We start from the raw sequence: 18,601 nt of genomic DNA on the forward strand, positions 1-18,601 counted from the left end.
AAAATCTTGAGCATTACTTCAGACATGTAGATAATATATGTAGGACCTCTAAGACTGTTTGAAATGTGCCATAAGAAGTTCGGTTTTAGAGTTACTGCTAACTAGTTCTGTATGACATAGAGGACTAGTTCATGTATGTCAGCGGTCCCCAACCCCCGGGCCTCGATCCGTGAGTCGTTTGGTACCAGGCCGCGAGAATTGAGGCTCAGGTGTGAAATGTATGGTTTCCAGGGTTTTTATCGGTTTTCAGCATTATTTTGTTATCGTTTTTATCATTAACTCGGTTTTCTTGGGTCTTTTCACGTGTGTTATGAATATATCTTATGTTTTTTGGTACCGGTACTAGTTTTATTTTGTTGTATTTATCCGTGACACCTTAAAGGCCGGTCCGTGAAAATATTGTCGGGCAAAAACCGGTCCGTGGCGCAAAAAAGGTTGGGGACCGCTGATGTATGTCACTACTTCCTGCCTCTTTAATGCAGATTTGATCTCAGTGAAGTTTAGTGATGACACAACTGCAGTTTAAACCTTTAGAGAACCTTTTTTTAATCTAAAACAAAAAAAGTAGATGCAGTATAGAATTCAACACCTATAAACATGTCAAACTACATCAAATAGGTAAGTTGCATATATGTATGCATATAGAGTTAGTTCACAGAGGGAAATTCAATTAAATGTGTTTAAGCACGTGTATAGTCAAAAGAAAAAAAAAAGAAAAATTGAAATGTGTGTAAAATATGTGCTACCTAATTTGTAGAAGAAGAAGGTGTTTCATTTACTACTGGGCACATGAATGCACCATTTCTTCCTTCAGGCATTGAATTTTCTCCAAATTATCATATTAATATAGCAGATGTTGAGATGGATTCCCATGTATATTGTATATTTGGCACTAGAGATGAGGCAGTTATGTAGACAAATCCAATATACTGCTCCACATAGAACATTGTGGCCACTACTGAGAGATTATTAAAAGGTTTTACTTTTTTTTGTAAAACTTTCATTACTTTGTGTGCAATTAAAACAAATGACCATTTCAACTCATTTATAGTACAGCTGAGTAAAATTACCAAGAGTAGAAAAAGCAATATAAGGTAAGATCAGAAGCCAAAAGTAATCATTTAAAAAATAAAGAATAGAGTAAGTTAACTGTGATTTAAATTGCATATTTTTAGTGCACAATTTCTAGAGGCATTGTGCATGTGATCATCCATCACTGATTCTCGCTGTGGAAATGCTGGTGGTGTGTGTCACAGACGTGGTGGGAGAGAGAAAGGAAACAAAAATGGTTCTTTTTTTGTCAGAGGAAGCATGTGCTCTTCCCAAAATTAATTTCATGTCATATACAAGCGTAAATCTCGTCAGCCCCCATCTCTCTCTTGGCGGGAAAAGCCGTTCAGAAAGACAGCTGAGATAAATCAGTGTGTGGGGCCCTGATGTAGCCTGTGTGGGCTGGGACAGAGATGGAGCCACTGCAAGCAGCCTCTGACTTTAATGATGTGCAGTGAGCCAGTGGAGGCGTGTAAATCTGCAGCTGGCATCTCATTCTCTGTAGCCTCAATTTCTACCTAACCTCTGAGATATCTCTGTCAAAGTCACCCCTGTGCACCTGTATTAGGTTCATGTGTAACAATCTCTACACTAGGTTAAGAAGATACAGAAGATACAGTAGCAGGTTTCTCAGAAAGAATATAACTACTACTCCTAAAACAAAATCAGCAACAAATGAGGATACTTTATTTACGTAGACCTCTTTGCTAATAAAGAGAGAAATACTGGAGAAAAGAAAAAAGCAGAGCATGTTTTCATCATGTCAGTTTATGTTTTTGGCACCCCGTGACCCACATAAAATATAAAAAGCCAAATAATGGTTTGTAAGACAAATGCACACATCATTAAAATGTGCATTACTGCTTGAACAATACATGGAGCATGATGTCTCACATTTAATACGACAAACAACAATGCTGTGTGTGTTATCTCCTACAAACAGAACAGTTTTATATAACACCAACCAATGTAATACTCTACTTTAAGGAGTTGCTTTTCCTTATTATAATTTGAATAGAACTTGTAACGATAAAGTTCAGTGACTGACTTTGAGTGAGAGACACAAATATGAAGCCATAACAAGTTGTTGAGGAACCAGGACACCCTGATGAGTGGGCTACTGGAACAAGACTGCATCAGTGGGCAAGAGATGAAAATAGGCCACTGTCAGAATGCTACTACACAAGTGACCCCAGTTGATGGGGTTACATGAGTAGGATGAGGGACCTATGGAATCTTTGATACCCAGCATCTGCATTGACAGCGAAACAACTAGTAGCTCAGTGTTCCAACATTTGGAAGAAGGAACTGCTCTTATGCCTAGAGATTGAGGGGTACAACACAAATGTTCTTGTAAGGGGGAGTTAGGACGACAGGTCAAGGAGACGATATCATCACCCCCACCCGAGATTGGGTACCAAGCCCCAAGTGCGATGGAAGAAAGATTGTTGAGTGCGAGTGGAACTGACCTGAGAGATAGGATCATGGCAAAGCTTGAAACCTGGATCCTCCGTGGCCAGTTACCAAGGCTATGTGAAGTACCCTTAGAAGATATACTAGATGATGCGAATGCACCACTACGGATACAATCTTCCACAACCATTACCAAGATTAACTAGCTGATCTACAGTACAGCAGCAGTGATCAGTGAGAAGCTTGGCTACAAGTTGAACAGCCACTAGGAGCAGTACCCTCCATGGACAAGGAGACTAGAGGCCACGATCATGGTAGCACAGTGGGAGGTAAGCTAACTATCGGAGCTGCCTGAGAAGTACAACAGGCTGTCCATACCTGAGGCCTAGAAAACTGCCAAGCAAAGACTCGGGTATGGACAGCCGCTTGAAGAGGTACACCAGAGATAGAAGGCAGGAGTATAAGCCAACCGTTCTCCACAGAACAACCAAGGTGTACTCTCAGTGGCAGGGGAACAATATGAGAACAGCACCACCAAGGCTGTAGACAGAACAGTACTGGAAGAGCATATAGGAGAAGGACACAGCCCTTAACAGCAATGGCCAATGGCTAGTAGATCTAAGAGCAGACCACAACAACCTCCCTGAACATGAATAATATATTCATAAATATGAAACAATAGAATTGTTTCATATTCATATAGATAAGTATTTACTACATATTTGGATCATTACACATTACTTGTTACTTAACTTGAAAGCAATACAGTATGTTACTTAATTACTCGAAGCGAAAGAACTTTGCTACACTGCATATTACATTACCTTTGTATTAGGGGTCTTTATAAACTGAAATGTATTCACATTATCAGCTAACAATATAAACCTTATGTTACAGTCCTGCATACCAACACAAATCTTTATCCTAATGCTATTCCCGACCTTGTACTTTCACACTCCTTAGGTTGTTTCTCTAGTCTTCTCACTAGTCTGTGCCTTTTCATTACAATGTGATTGCAGTTTATGTTGGGAATCTAACTGAATGGGGCTGGGCTGTTTGGATATATTTGGTGCTAAAGCTCAAACTGCTATTGGTTTAAACCCCTTAAGTAGTATTCTTCATGACCTCTATTCTTGCTATATTTAAAGCACCGAACGGATACTCCAAATAATAACATGCTGATTATTTTCCTTTTATATTTTTGTATCTTGAAAAAAAGAGAGGAAAGTGCTATAAGGAATAGAACTGTTTATTTCAAAGTTTTTGGCCTTCTTTTAATAGGCAGTGTGGGGTAGGTTTTCAGCACCTGTCCTCCTGAGGGTACCTACAAAATGAGCTCAACTCTCCCTAGACTTCACCTGCAGACACATGGGTAAGAGCCACCCTCAGCTCCAGTGGATAAGCCTGCCAGTAATTGAATTTGCCTCAGCACTGTACTTGAGGAAAACACTGTGATGTGTTTATCTTTTTTTTTTTAGCATAACCCAGACACTTTGCCATGTACTGGATTTTTCAAGTAAGAAAATGATGCCATTTTTTTTATATATACATGGGCTGACAGCATCTCAACAGCAAATACTTTCTTAAGCTGTATCATCAGACATTGTTTTGTTTATGGAATATGGAAAAATTTAAATAAAAAAGTAAAAACAACAACAACAACAACAACAACAACAATAATAACAATAATACTAATAATAATAATAACAATAATAATAATAAAAAGTGTGCACTGTCTGAATCCCATAAGCTACTCCCCGATTTTAGACATTTAATAGTTTCCAATATTCAAAACGATCATTAGTACTCATTAGTGACAATGACCACAGCTGGCAAAACTGCCAGGCTTACATCTTGTATCTATATTTTTGGGGCACACAAACTGAAAGATGTAAGCCTCTTTACCTTATACGATTTAATTTAAAAATAGAGTTCACACTGCTATTAACAGAAAACCTTCACTTTTTTCATTTTCAATTTTTGTTTTTTGATTCCCCCTTTTTTTTTCTTTTTTTTTCTTTTTTTTTTTAAATCAGAGGGTCCTGTTTGTGGTCATTCTGCTGTACTTTGGGTAACATTGCATGAGCCGCTTTCAGCTCATGCAATGTTACAATGACCCAAAGTACAGCAGAATGACTGAAAAAGAAAAGTAGTGTTGCAATGGCCAAGTCAAAGTCAAGATCTTTATGCGATTTAAATGCTGTAGCAGATTGGGCCAAAGTTTCTCAAATCTCACAAGACTGCAGACACGTGTGAAACCTTTATTTTTCACAACCATCTTTTTGCCTGTTATTTTGACATTGAATGCAGGTAAATAAAAATGCACTTAATGCATTTCACACCTTTCTGAACACTTACTGTGTATCTGAACTGCATGAGCCTTTGATGAGATAAAGATTACCAACACAGGTGTGGAACACAATAAATTATAGTAGCTGCCTAATTCATTAAACAAATAATTGTATTCTTAGGCACAAATTCTTCAATTAACATTATCTCATAATAACTGTGTGTTAATATAAACCTTATATTGTGTTTCCTATAACATTCACTGCAAACAGGAATGTTTTTAGAAAAATGCAATATATGCACTCAGTGTCTCTCATGGTCAACTGGTATTACATGTGGCACAGCGAGCGTTTGTGCAGTTTAATATTTCACAGAATGTATTTACACTCTCCTCCTTTTTTCTGAATTTTCTTTTCTTTTTCTAAGACAGAGCCAGATAAAGAAGAAAATGCAGAAAACAGGTGATAAACCCTTCATTCATATCAAAGAAAAGTGTGTCTAATCGTGCTGTTTTTAGGTTAGCTTTTAGATGAGCTTATCAGAATTCCCAGAGCAGGGTTGGCAAACATACCCGTAGTGCGATGTCAGTGTAAATAAAAGTCATTGCTGTGCAGTGTCTTACTGGGGTAGTGAGTGCCGTCTGTCTGTAAGAATCTCTTCAAGGCTATTGTACATGCAAGGGACAAGTTGGATGTTTTTGAAAATACAAACTGATGTGTGAAGGACATGGTGAGAGTGAGATGGCTGAGTTGTTAGACTTAAGTTAAAGTGAAAAGTCATTTACATTTTTTAATGTTTTTTTTTAATGCAGACATTTGTTGGTTTTACTGTTGAATCAAAAAAAACAAAAAAACAGCTATTAGCATGTCACTTTTGGCAAGAACCATTTCCTCTACAGAAATACTATGAAGTTGCTTCTGTGAAAGCATTTGGAGGAAAGCTCACTTTGCCAAGTCCTTTGATACTTCTAATTAAATATCAGTATTTTAATTAAATTTTTGAATGTGTTCCCACTTTGCAATAAAATGCGAAAAGAAATCCCACAAAGCATGTATTCATCTGAATGTAGGGTAATTTTTCTGTACAGATTGCATTTTGGTCAAGACACTTTATTACCACTATCCTGCACACACATCAGGCTTAAAACCCACAACACAAGTGCCGGCACTTTGATTTATGCAGTCATAAAAAAACACATTTAGAAAAACAGGGATAGAAATTTTATGTTAGCATTTAGCATTGCAATGCAAAATAAGCGGTCATTATGCTAGTGAAACTGGTGTAGTTATCAAAACATTTTGGACTTAGAGGGTCTACATATCTGTAGGTATAATAACTATATAAGTGTTATATGTTATATATGTTATTGGATGGAGAAAGGGACCAAATGATGCTATGATGACTAGGGATGCACCGATACCACTTTTTTGGAAACGAGTACGAGTACGAGTACTTGCATTTCAGTACTCGCCGATACCGATACAGAGTACTTAATAAAAACATGATTTAAATTTACAGGTAACAGCTTTAGTCCTATAATTTAACAAAAAAAAAAAAAAAAAAAAAAAAAAAAACAAGGGACTGGTTTGGAATTAAGAACATTTATTTAAAATGAAAAGCATGTTGTATGCAACATATTACAGAATAAATAATTATGAAAAAAATTTAAACAGTGACAGTGCAACTCAAGTATTGTTTTCAGTTTATTGTAAACTCTGCCGCTTTGGACAACACAAGGGGCATTAATAAACATCTTTGCTATTTAGTGCACAATATTTGAATAAACTAACAACATCCACCAACATAGAACTGTGGCAGTCAGTGCAACTGAGGTAGGTATACATCAAGTCTAAGATGACTCACTTAATGGAGAGAAAAAGTGAGTGGCAGGTTTTTTTAAGAAAAGTAGCTTTTCTGCATTATCGGCAGTCAGACTGTTTCTGTTTTCATCTATAATGTGTGACACTGAGCTAAAAAGCCTTTCACTTTCCACACTGCTACATGGGGCTGAGAGGTATTTACTCGATTGTTTCTCTGTTTAGACGTCTCACAAGCACAGTCACAGCTGGGATGACATCAGAGGCTAGTGCGTCGTAGCTGTATCGGTGCATCCCTAATGATGACACATGTATTGGCAATCATATGTAGTGAGCAGTGGCTCATCTTAAACAGCTGATATGTTACACATGTTCCAGTAACCATGAATATAATTACAGAAGAGCCAAGCAGACAGACGAGGAAGGAAAAGAAGGAACTAGAGAAGAGAGATCAATAATTACATCAGTATTTCTGTCTGAGACAGAGGAGGTGAGGAATCTACTAAATTAAACAAAATGAATTTTATGAACTTCTTTAAAGAGTAGCTGTTCTAGCTGATTCACTTCAGTGAAACACAGTTTGGGGCATCAACTATAAAACTGGCTGCTTTTGGTTGCTCTGTGGTCAAAAAGGGTTGCCACAGCAGTCAGCTCCACATGTTTGATTTTGGAGTTTTATATTGGATGCCCTTCCAGATGTCATGGAATCCATCCACTAGGAGCCCCACCCTGAAGACACAAGGCCTCATTTAGGCCCAGGCCAGAGCAGTCCCATAGGCCACCCTAATGGGGTACTTGAGGGTGGACACAACCTGCTGTGGTGAAGGGAGAGATTAGCATTAAAGTTAAGCCACTGATGTTGATCTGTGATCCTACTTTACTTTCAGCCATAAATTAGTGATAGAAACTGAAAGAATGAGAATACTGATACAGGCAGCTGAAATGAGCTTCTCTATAGAGTGTCTGTGCTCAGCCTGAAATATGAAAAGCAATTTCCTTACTCCTGTATGAATTAAAAGTTCACTTAACAGGAGCAAGAAATGTGGAAGAAAAGAAAACATGTAACAGTTTATAGAGTAATGGAGGGAAAGTACCTTTGAGCTTCTTGCAGGGTGCAGGGATGTTGATGATTGGTTATCTTTGTGGTTCACTTCATTCAAAATTGTTTGAGGTCGGTGGCAGGACATTATTTCCTCCCATCTTAATCAAAGGAGCTTGCAAAGAAAAGCGTCTGGACTTCTTTAAGTTACTTGCAGACGTTTCACCTCTCATCCGAGAAGCTTCTTCAGTTCTAAGGTGAAACGGTGGAGAGTCCCAGATATAAACCTAGTGGGATGAGAGGTGAAACGTCTTCAAGTAACTTAAAGAAGTCCAGACGCTTTTCTTTGCAAGCTCCTTTGACTACAATGACCTGGATGACTGAGAACCTTCACAGACATACCTTCCCATCTTAAATAACATCTCTCTAAAAATAATCAGTGACGGTACAAAAGGTTCATAATGATCTTGCACGATACTTGAAATGCTCTGATTACAATCTTATACAATGCACTGATCTTATGGTGCAGTCATAGTTAAGTGACATATTTACATTCATCATTTAATGGAGTTTGTTGTTGCAACAACAATCAAAATGCTCCTTCAAAGAACAGGATCATGCTGAAACGAATCCACATACAGAACATGTTTGCACAGAATAACTCCATAAAACAGCAGGATTTTAACATTTTAAAAATTGTAGAAACAGTTTAAAAATTCATAATTTTTTAAAGTAAATTTGGCACAATTCAAAAAATACTTCTGTAATGTAGTTCAGATCATGTTGTGTTATATATTGTATATTTTTTAAAAGTAACATCTTCATCCACTAGATTCGTTTAAAGTCCAACATGTGTTATAAACTGAATTATTCAAATACTGCATGCCATTGAATTCCATTTAACCTTAAGAGCATAACACCATAAAATATGTGAGTCTGCTTGAATTGTGCAGTCAAATTTAATCAGATGCACTGCACACAAATTTAGATAGTAAATGTAAATGTGTTTTTTGTGTGAATTATGTTAATATACATAATTTACAACAAGCAGGCAACAAAGCACTTCTACCACTTAAAGAAACACATTGAAAACCAGCATGTTAGTGCTATAGTAAATATTTAAATGAGAGAGTTACTGGTTCCACTTGGAAATATCATCTTATCCCTTTGTAGGTGTTTCCTTGCTGGTATATATCCAAAGTAACACATCAGTGTCCTCATGTTGCTTCCTTTTCTATTTGACCCAAAACTCAGAAGGCACCATGACTCAAACAGAAACCTTGGGGATTGTTTTTCTTGCATGGGTGGACAGAAAACCTTGAATGGCAACATCTAACCTTAACAGACGCAGAGACAAAAACCTTGCTACAAAAAATGATGATTATTGGAGAGTATTTGTGAAATATCTAACACTGAGAACATTAAATTAGTAAATGTTATTTATCAAGCATCAAAACTTTACCTCACTGACATGTTATGACCCAGGTCATGTGGGGGCATTGTTTGTACTCTGTGATGTCTGTTATGTAAGTTCCAGGTGGAGGCTGACCATTGGTGGAAGAGGGAATGAGGCCAGCTACAAATTGGGACCTGACTGGGCCGGCAGCCTCTCCTACTACTTCCTGTTTCCAGTGAGCTGCGCGTTTGGGACCTTTTGTGGCATGTGACAGAGCTGGGCTGCAGTAAAAACAGTTTAGAGAGTCGTATCTGGGCATGGTAGCTGTAGGGATGGGAAGCCATTTCTTTTACAACCTTTTTCTCCTGTTTCGGGTAGGGAGACAGGTTAGAGGTTTGTATTTTCTTTTGGGGTTGATTCACTATAGGTAAGTTAGTTCTGATTCATTTCCAGTGTGTTTTGTTTGTTGTTTTGGCCATGCCCACCCTGACGCTCGCTACCTGTCAAGTTAATAAAACGACTAGTCATTGTAAAGCTGTGGCTGTGTGATTTACTTTTTATTATTTTTCTTGTGTTGCACTCCAGCCCCCCAGGCCGGTGTGTAACAGACATCTCCCTTACAAGGGAGAACATCAGCTGAATTACTTAAATTGTAATTTAAAGTTAAGTAAATAAGTAAAATATAAAGGTTATAGGAGGTGATAATGAAAATAGACAAAGAAAAAAGAGAAAGAACAGCTCAAAAGTCCAATGCTGAAAGATGTCTCAATTCTTAAAATGCATGTGGAGTAAAAAAGACATTTGCCAGAAGAGTTATAATCGAGGATGCATCCTTGTATGATAGGTGTATCATTTGCTGACTTGTTTCTTTCATAATGCGTAAAAGTGTTGTACCACACACCTGGACTCTACAACTATGTTCCTCTATGTTATTAAGTTATTTTAGTTATTTATTGTAAATCATAGACAAGGAAGAAAAACATGCACTTGTCTAAAATATTAAAGTTGTCATGAACGCTGCTACGCTATTATAGTGTCTATCATGGCGATGCTATGGGTAGCTTTGAATTTGTCAGTGAAATCATACAGTAAGAATTTATTTTATTTGTAAAGACAAATAAAACAAACACACTGTAGTCCACAAATATAATTTGCTCCACTGTTCATCCTTTTCCTTTGTAAGAATTGCAAAATATGTATGTATTGTATGCATGTATTTTTAAAAAAAAAAAAAAAAAAAAAAAAAAAAAAAAAAAAAAAAAAATTGTGGCAAGATGGCGCCGGTGTGTGTGGCTGCTCGTCTGTCACTGCCAAGTTTGTTCCTGTTTATGTTATTTCTAATTTGTGTCATCTATAAAACAAAGTCTCTGCTGAGGTATGATCGCCAGACACTATTGGACCTCAAACCTGTGGTCCAAAATATTGTGTCCTTTGGAGCTGGTGGGCAGCAACCCCTGCCCCCATTTCGATCTGAAACCCCGGGTTACCTGTACCGGGTTCCCACGCTACCTTCCCGGCGAAAGCGTCATCGTCGCCGGGGTAAACGGAGCGGTCGCCTGGTGAAGCTAAAGGTTTACCTAACGAATTATCCTGCTGTTTTCCGACCAGTGCATGGATTCTTGCCAAGGCTGTTTGCGTCTCGGCGCTTTTTGGATCCTGTTGATGCCTGTTTGGTGCCTGTGGTCGGCTTTGATGATGATGCTCCTCGGCCTCGCTGCCCATGCCCTCCCAGGCTAAACCTCCGCTGTCAACATTATCGGAACCTGAGATCGCTGCGGTGGGTTTCTGGACCTCCTGAACCCCGAGCGCCAACTCCAGCTCCCGCTAGGATTGGCCTGGTGAACGCCAGATCACTTTTAAACAAAACTTTTATTCTTCGGGACTTCTTCAGTTCCCGTGATCTGGATTTTCTGTGTGTGACTGAGACGTGGCTGAGTGTTGGTGAGTCCAGTGCTCTATCTGAACTTTTACCTGCGGATTGTTGCTATTTTAACTCGCCACGGACGTCAGGCAGAGGTGGAGGCACAGTGACTGTTTACAAAAAGGATTTTAAATGTAAGCAGTGTTTTCTACAGCCTTCGTTCTCCAGCTTTGAGCTTACCTCGTTTGAGGTGAGTCATACAAACCCGATTTTCTGCGCTGTCATCTATCGCCCCCCGAAATACAATAAGAACTTCATAAACGACTTTTCTGATTTTTTTAGCTGGGATTATGCCCAACTATGATAGTGTTCTTATTGTTGGAGATTTTAATATACATGTATGTTGTCCTGATAAGCCACTGGTAAAGGACTTTTTAAGCCTTATTGACTCTTTTAGCCTGGTACAGTCTGTGCCTGGCCCTACACATGAGCACGGACACACACTGGACCTTGTTCTGTCATATGGTCTGCCTGTCACTAACTTGGAGATTTGTGACTGTGCACTCTCAGATCATATGCCTGTGTTATTCAACGTTGGTTTGACATATACCGCAGTTAAATCTGGCGCTGCTACTCGGTGCTGTCGGGTTATTAACCCCGCCACTGCCGCGCAGTTTTCTGCTGCTTTTAATCAGCTCGGCGGCCCTTCTGACTTTGTTTCCTCTGATACAGAAGAGCTAAATTCCTGGTTTTATTCTTGTTGTCAAAAAATCATGGACTCTGTGGCTCCTTTAAAAACCAGGCAGCCTAAGGCTAAACCTGAGCCTTGGTTTAATGAGAGCAGTCGTGCTGTTAAGAGGGAATGTCGTCGAGCAGAACGGAGATGGAAAAAGGATAAACTGCATGTATCATTTCAAATTCTCAAAGACTGCTGGCATCGCTACCAGAACACTGTTAAAGAGGCAAAAAGGGAATATTTTGCAAATATTATTTCTTCCAACTGTCATAACCCACGTGTGTTATTTAGGACCATTGACACTGTTCTTAATACGCCATTGAATGTCTGTCTGGAAGTTTCTCCTGAGATTTGCAATGATTTTCTGAACTTTTTTATTGAAAAGGTTGTCACCACCAGGGCTCTTATCACAGCTCCTGAATCTGACCCCTCTGTCTCTGTCTCTGTCCCTTGCGCTGCTGTTTTCACTCAGTTTGAGCTTGTGACGCTCTCCACTTTAGAGGATGTGGTTCGCCGTATTAAGCCCACAGGTTCCCCACGGGATCCTGTCCCTCCACAATTCTTTAAAGAAATTTTTCCTAGTATACGACAGTATGTCCTTGAAATTATTAACAGCAGTCTGTCTTCTGGTATGGTTCCTGCAAATTTCAAACATGCAGTAGTGCAGCCACTGCTTAAGAAACCTGGCCTTGATCACACAGTTTTAGCGAACTATAGGCCTATTTCCAAGCTGCCTTTAGTCTCCAAGGTTTTAGAGAAAATTGTTTTTAGTCAACTGAAAGATTTTATAGATGATAATGGCATCTTTGAGGTTTTTCAATCAGGTTTTAAAACCCTTCACAGCACAGAATCTGCATTATTAAGGGTTTTTAATGACATCCTTCTGGCATGTGATTCTGGTAACCATGTTGTTCTTGTCTTGCTTGACCTAACTGCTGCCTTTGACACCGTAGACCACAATATTCTAATTTCTCGATTACATGATGTAGTGGGTATTGGTGGAACTGCACTTAATTGGTTTAGGTCTTATTTGTCAGATAGAACTTTCTCTGTCAGCCTTCTCGGTTACGAATCGTCTTCTGCTCCTCTGTCATGCGGCGTCCCACAGGGCTCAATTTTAGGGCCACTGCTCTTTTCACTGTATCTATTGCCTCTGGGTTCTATCCTTAGAAGGCATGGGATCTCATTTCATTGTTATGCCGATGACTGCCAAATTTATTTGCCACTAAAACACAAGGATGGCATCTCCATAAAACCTCTCTTGACATGTCTAGATGAAATTAAAGCTTGGTTGGCTCTAAACTTTTTAAATTTTAATGAAAAGAAAACAGAAGTGTTGGTGTTTGGACCCAGTGGTCCCTGTGAGTCCTCCTCTGTTGTTTTAGGATCCCTGGAAGTCTATTTTAAACCTGTTGTTACTGACCTTGGTTTTAAGTTGGACAGTGATTTTAAATTGGACAACCAAATCAGAGCAGTGGTGAAGTCCAGTTTTTATCATTTAAGGCGACTGGCAAGAGTAAAATCTTTTCTTTCGAGGCAGCATCTTGAAACAGTGATCCATGCTTTTATTTCTTCCCGCCTGGACTACTGTAACTCACTTTATGTGGGGGTCAGTCAGTCATTGCTCTCACGTCTGCAGCTGGTTCAAAATGCGGCTGCACGACTCCTAACAGGAACTCGAAAAAGAGAGCATATAACCCCCGTGCTCGCCTCTCTGCACTGGCTGCCTGTGTCTTTTAGAGTTAATTTTAAACTTCTTATGTTTGTTTTTAAATGCCTTCATAGTCTTGCCCCGCCTTACCTCTCTGAGCTTCTTCATCCCCACACACCCTGTCGGTCTCTCAGGTCAGCTGACCAGCTGCTCCTGGAGGTACCGAGATCCAGGAGGAAGCTCAGAGGGGACAGGGCCTTCTCTATTGTGGCTCCAAAATTATGGAATAATTTGCCCATGCACGTTAGAGAGGCCCCTTCACTGTCCACTTTTAAATCACGTCTTAAAACCCACTTTTATTCCTTGGCTTTTAACCTCAGCGAGACTTAGTTTCTCTTTTAATTGAAGTAGTTATTTAATGATTTCACTCTTATTTTATTTGGTTTTTACTTATATCTTATGTAATTTTATTTTACAGTTCAAATGTACAGCACTTTGTGTCAGCTGTGGTTGTTTTTAAAGTGCTTTATAAATAAAGTTGATGATGATGATGATGATGATGCATGTTCCACATCGGGAGAGGTGTCTTAAAAAATCATACACCTTGTGGATTTGTCCCTAGGCTGACTGCAGTTTCTATCAAAGGTTGTGAGGGCTTTATTTATATATACACAACTAAATTTACATATCATATCATGAAGTGTATAAATAGGATGCTGCTTTAGGCAAATCTTGTGTGTGTGTGTGTGTGTGTGTTTGTGTTTTTGTGTGTGGTGTATAATCATTTGCAAGTTTTTATTTGGCATTTTGTGGTCTTCAATGCAAAGTTCTGAGGACTAGGGTCAGGTTTATGGTGTCATTAGTGATATAACAAGTGAAATACAAACAAACAAAAAAAACCCACATTGTTATACGGACAAAATATATTTTCGCTTTGATTTCTTCCCACCACAGCCCGATATATTCTCAAACATAAGTGTCTGACTACCTCTTCTCGAAAGGGAAGCCTTGTTCTCTTTCTTATCGCGTCATTTCTCTCTTTTTGATGTTGAAAATGAGATAGAAGTGCTGCTGCAAGGGAACACATTCATGGAGCTGTTCTTTTTAATACCATGTCTCATATCAATTCCAACAACTATAGGGTTTTTAAGCAATCTATATATTTGGTCAAAAGAATGAGACTGAGCTTATATACTAAAAAGTACAATATCCACTTGTAGTATCAACAGAACGGCAACTCTTTGGTACACATATAAAGCACATCTCCAATCATTATTCAGTTTGTTAAAATGTTCAGCTTCAGTTCATGTAATAAAAAAACATTTAGCTCTCTAGAAAAAGACATTTCTGTGAGATCTGTGTCTCTAATCTTAGGAAAGCTCCCATTTTTATCTAAGTGTAAGCAACATATGGGTGTTTAGGAGCTATGGGGCTGAGCAGAACTGTATCAGGGGAATGGACTGCAGCCTTGAGGGAAAGGTTTTTTTTCACTGCCCTGCACATTTTTATACATGTTGGTTTACCCTTGCTGACCACCAAAATACACCACTCAGTGTAGAGTGTACTGTGGCTTTCTAACATATGGAAGAATATATAATGTATTCCACCATATGAAAGCAAGATTAAACAATTTAAAAAGCCATTAATTACACATGGCTAAAAATCTAAAATAAAAATTCTCTGATCTTTAATATTATTCCTGCCCCCCTCTGTGTTGTTCATATTCAAACGTTCAACCATCAGTCTTTGCAAGACAGCAATGAGCATGCACCAGTGTACAGCTCACTTAATGCTATGCTTTCTTGGCTACTCCAAATAGCAGAGGGGAAATATAGTCTGCCACTCACTGCTTCCATCAAAAGCCATTTGTCAAAGTTTTTTAGTGCACATCAGTACACAAAGCTGAGAGGTCTAACCTGGTGCCCCCATACCAACTGTGCACATACTGCATCAAGTGGAAAATGGGCCTGAAATGTGCAGTGATGTGACAGACACTGTTAATATGTGTGTGGGAAAATTGGCCTTTCCTGCACTGAATGTTGAAAGCATGTCACTGTTGCTGAATTTTAATGTTGCTTTAAAACAAAAAAACAATGTCAAAGACAAGAAAAGTAAATCATAAGAATGGATTGGTGACTTTCTGTCGATCTTGTATGATATATATATATATATATATATATTAGGGGTGCAACGATACTCGTATCGATATCGAACCGTTCATACAGTGCTTTCGGTTCGGTACGCATATGTATCGAACGATACAACATTTTTAATTTATTTTATCAACTTTCCTTCTGATGATGCTGTCTGTGTTGAGCGCTCAGTGGATCTGCGCTCGACAGTGCAGCCTAGGCGGAGTAGTCGAACACAGATTCACTGAGCGCAGGGCAAGCTAGCGAGACAGAAGCTAGGCTAGTTGCAACATGGCAAATTGAACCTCCCCCACCCTCATTCAGATCTGGCGTTTGGAACTATTTTGGTTTTCATGTGATGTATGACCCTGAAGGTAAGCCTGTCATGGACAAAAGTAAAACAGTATGTTGGATGTGCCAGCAATGCTCAATTGGTGGGAACTAGTGTGTTAGCGCAGTTAGCTCGTTAATGTGTTGACGTCTTCCAGCCCCACTCATGAGGTGATCCGCGGTAGCTCGTTAACGGAGATTTGCCGTGTTGTGACGTTAATGTCATTTCAGATTTACGCTGACAGCACTAGTGGGAACACAACCAATATGACTGCACATTTACTCCGACATCATCCTAGTGCAAAGACAAGTGGAAGCAGAGAAAAACAACAAGCAGCATGCTACAAACTTTACCCGAGTCATTTAGACAGCCGTTAGCACACGATTCTCCTTATGGGGACCTGATATGTTTAATATGCTGCTGAGAATATAGCCCAGAAGAAGCGTATAGTATAGCTTTTATTTTGGAAAGAGACATTTCTCCATAATAAACTCTCTTTTCCAAAGATGAGTGATTCCTCAATCAGATACAGGGCTCACAAAATCGCTAGCCCGACGGGGCTTTTTTCCAGTCGGGCTACCAAAATCTATCTCTGCCCTGCCCGTCGGCCTATCCTAGGAAGGAAAAATATATGTCAATGCTTTTGCATTCTTTTGGAAATGTAGCTGGGTAATTATGTCATTGGCATCGGCCACTGTCAATATGTGACATACTGAAATCGCGTTTGAATTTGCGCTTGTTTTTTGCTTTCACTTTGCAATCGCGTGAACTGTGTATAGAGAGCGACAGTACTGATTGGTGAGTGATGATAATTTGCGCACCAATTCCTCTGACATCGTCTTATCAATCGTTAGCTTACTATGCAAACATGACAAGTGAAATCTCCCGCAGCTTAAACATGTGAGAGGTTGATCGCGCAGAGAATCGCTGAGCGTTATGTTAGTGCGTGTGTAAAAGCAGCAGGATATATATTTTAGTTCTGCTGAGCCAAATAAGACAGGTCAGCGTGAAGAAGTGACAGCCAAAGAAAAGCTTACCACAAAACGGAAAGGTTATGACAAATCAGACTATAAGGAAAAAAGAAAGTGCAGCTTTATGGTTTCATGGACAAAAGAATTTCTGTGGCTGCAATATGACGAGCTAAATAACCAGGGCTGCACATAAGTGGTCCGCAGGTGCGCATTCGCTGTCAAAATAAAAACCCGCACAAGATAAGAAGTTGCAACGCGTGTTTGCGTACATAAGATTTTCAGGAGGACAGACATTTGTTTAGAACTCTTAAAGATGTCGAAGAAGCTCCTTTAAGCAGTTACTGTGATGTTCCTCCACCTCCAAAGAAATGTCAGAAGGAGTCCGAACCACAAAAGAAGCGCGTATTCTCTGAAAAGTGGTTGCAGGAGGTGAGCTGGCTTCAAACAAATGATGAACGCACAGAGATGTGGTGCAGAATGTGCCGTGAAAATTTAATAAATGACAAATTAATAAAAAGGCATGAACATTTTTTTTGTATCGAAAAAATATCGAACCGTGACACCAAAGTATCGAACCGAACCGAACCGTGAATTTTGTGTATCGTTGCACCCCTAATATATATATATATATATATATTTAATCCAAAACATGCCATGGTTCATATGTTAAAATAAAATGTGTTGGTTAGGAGTCTCTCACGTTCCATCCAAAAAGAAAAACTAGAGAAGTGCCAAACACATTGGTGTAGTATGATAAATATGGATGGCATAATAAACAGTATGTCATCTAAACAGTGTGTCGTTTCAGAACTGTATGTGAGTGATATTGATAGTGATAGTCATTATATTTAAGTGTGTGTCATAGAGATATAGATTTTTATATATAGTATTTCTAGATGGAACTCTTCGGAAACCTACACTGCACTGACACCTTCTTCAATCAGTGTAAAATGCACACTTTATTCATTGATGTGAAAAATGTTGAGCAAGAAACCGCAAAAGGACTTCAGTTTATTTGTAGCTGTTACAATTTCTGCTTGTTCTACTTTAACCACAATGACAAGAGGGTTTGATAAGTTGATTAAATTATGCTTGAAACAATCTTAAAAAAAAAATAGGCCGCCAACAGTTATGCTTGCTGTCACCAGAAAAACCACAAAAATTAAATAAATCATTTTTTTTCCTTCCCCAGGCTGATTCGCCTCTGTGTGAGCTCCAGTCCCAAGGGTGAGGCAGAAGAAAACACCCACAAAGAGATTGACTCAGCATACCAATGCAAGCTAAACAAAATGGGCCCAACCATCCCCTTTCAAAGTGTTAGCCCTCCCACAATACGCAGGCCTAGCACTGAGGACCACCCCGAGAGGGCCACCAGGAAATCACCCAACCTCAGGGGGAGCCAGGGCAACAGAAAGAACCAGAAAGTCCAGACTCGAGCAGACCGCCATGGGCAAGACAGTGGTGGTCAACCATACAGCCCCCATCACAACATAAGGGTCCCCCAAATTAAAAAAAAAAAAAAAAATCCTATTGACTTGTGCTGGAACCCTTAAGTGATCAGTAACTGCCTCAAAAACAAAACAAAAAAATCCTGACCGAGATCTTGAAGCTGCAATGCAAAATAGAACATCAATTTCTATCCATAATATCAGTGACGATAATGTGGATTGCAACCCAATCGATAATAATCACATGCTTAGAAAGGACAATAAGGAATATACATCGTCAAATTTGATGACAGGCAAAATCAGGATTCTACAGTTCTATCTAATGAGTTCGGAGACCCCATTTCAATAATGTGTGTCATCCTTTTCTGTCAAGACTGGAGGCCATGCTCAAGGAGATTCAACCAACGGTTAATGCTAAGTGTTTATTTTTCCAATTGATAAGTATTATTTTCTTGGCAATGGCTAAA

General features: G+C 39.1%; 1 protein-coding gene and 2 long non-coding RNA genes across 3 annotated transcripts in view; 1 reads left to right on the plus strand and 2 right to left on the minus strand.

The window, feature by feature from the left end:
- The window catches only part of LOC146515769 (uncharacterized), a 66,212-nt gene extending 59,658 nt beyond the window's left edge, over positions 1 to 6,554 (plus strand). The window contains exon 3 of the long non-coding RNA XR_014875454.1: positions 3,745 to 6,554. This is a non-coding gene — a long non-coding RNA (uncharacterized LOC146515769). The remainder of the gene's footprint in view (positions 1 to 3,744) is intronic.
- LOC146515766 (uncharacterized) overlaps positions 1 to 18,601 on the minus strand; it is a 404,546-nt gene that overhangs the window by 275,414 nt on the left and 110,531 nt on the right. The window lies entirely within an intron of this gene.
- Positions 1 to 18,601, minus strand: part of LOC146515768 (leucine-rich repeat-containing protein 4C-like) — a 172,793-nt gene that overhangs the window by 113,237 nt on the left and 40,955 nt on the right. The gene's annotated exons all lie outside the window — the stretch shown is intronic.

Source organism: Neolamprologus multifasciatus, chromosome 7, assembly GCF_963576455.1.
Source record: "Neolamprologus multifasciatus chromosome 7, fNeoMul1.2, whole genome shotgun sequence".
NCBI lineage: Eukaryota > Metazoa > Chordata > Actinopteri > Cichliformes > Cichlidae > Neolamprologus > Neolamprologus multifasciatus.